Source organism: Lipotes vexillifer, unplaced genomic scaffold (assembly GCF_000442215.2).
Source record: "Lipotes vexillifer unplaced genomic scaffold, Lipotes_vexillifer_v1.1 scaffold1337, whole genome shotgun sequence".
Taxonomy (NCBI): Eukaryota; Metazoa; Chordata; class Mammalia; order Artiodactyla; family Lipotidae; genus Lipotes; species Lipotes vexillifer.
In genome coordinates, this window is record NW_006783488.1 from 9,977 (window position 1) to 11,676 (window position 1,700).

The following is a 1,700-nucleotide window of genomic DNA, read 5'->3' on the forward strand; positions in this document are numbered from 1 at the left end:
CTTCAAAACACATAAAATATTAAAATCCTGTAGTGGCTTCAATTTACCATCAAAACCTAATAGAAGTAACCAGCCTTTTATCACTTGATTCTTGTTAAATCTCCCTCTTCATTGCTTGTTGCTACTCATCTAAATCCCCATTGAACGAATTCCTAAACAAAGATTGATGCAGCTTCAGTAAGAACTGGTTACATTAATGTCAATTCATCATTCTACTAAAGAATTTCAGCTCTTCTAAGCTTCTTTGCTTCTTATGTCTCCTTCCCATGGGATCTTCTCACCTTAGGTCTTTAAACTTGTTGAAACTGTTGTATTATATGTTGCTTCCTTATTTTGGTAGATTTTTATTTATCTCTAATCTTCATTTCATTTTTTCTTTGGCTCTGGAAATCTTCCTTACTCTTATTTTATTTTCTTTTTCCAAGATCGCCTTCCATGGGTGGACATAACTTGTGCTATATTTTGTAATTGAGCTTGAAATATTTTTTTATAGCTGAGTTGTAAGCCTGTCATAAGCAAGACCAGGTCAAAAGAACTTGTAGTGTCAAGTTCTAGAGTTAATTTGTTCTTAAGAGCTAGTGCTGTTATAAGCTTAAAGAATGTTTTCAAGAGGTGAGGAAAGTTCCTAAGAGGTAAAGATATATAAGACATTACTATCTTATTCAGAAATACAGCTGTTAATTTATTTCAGACCGAAGGAATGCCATTCCCTTGTTCAGATGTTATCAAAATTTGTTGTATTCAAAAAGCTTAGCTTAAAATACCACTAAATATATTAACTGAGCTTTAAGTGAATCAAGTGAGCACATTAATTTCAGTTTAATAAAATTCCATCTTATATTTCTTAAATCACACTTAACAGAAAGTGTTTCATTTTGTCCAGTCAATAAGTACAATTTGGAAATTGGCAGCTGTTAGAGAAACCAAGTGTCTGATGTTAAAACAAGTGAGGTACTTTTCTTGAAACTGAATACACTGTGCAGTCATCACTCTTCACACCTTTCACCCCCTGATTTAGGTATGTTGAAACTAGATCCACATGATTCTTCTTTGTAAGGAACATTTTAAAGAATACATCAAACATCACAATACAACTTTAGGGTGTAAATAAGTAGCAAATATTGCTATCTTTCCCGGGGAAAGAATAAAGTCTTTATACTCTGTATTAAGTTGATAGTAAGTATAAAAGAAAAGGTAAGCAGGAAGAAAATGGAAAATGCTCTTTAGTTTTAAGGAAAATGCATTGCATTGTAAGGTACTTAAAAATACATATCTTCTTGTTTATATGTTTCAGGTCTAAATAGCTTTGCTTTGGTTCGTGGGCAACAAAAAATATGTTGTTTATTTGCTCTCAGCTAAGGAAAATTCTAACTCATGACTTCTAAATAAGAATAAGGCTTTCTTTTTTTATGTATGTATTATAAAAGAAAATACAGTTTTCTTTCTAAGAAAGGGAAGTTTAATTTAATTTAGTAAATGTTACCACATCTCTCTATAAATCATGACGTATTTACTAATATTGGGGGACACAAAATATGAAATTGAAAATTGAGGTTTTGAGACACATGACTTAATTCTATAATTTACTTATTAGCAGAACATAACCCATGTCTTGAACCATATCCAGTAAGCATGTAGGATTGTTATACAGTCTGACAATTCTTTTTTAAATATTAACTTCAACTTTGACACCATAATAA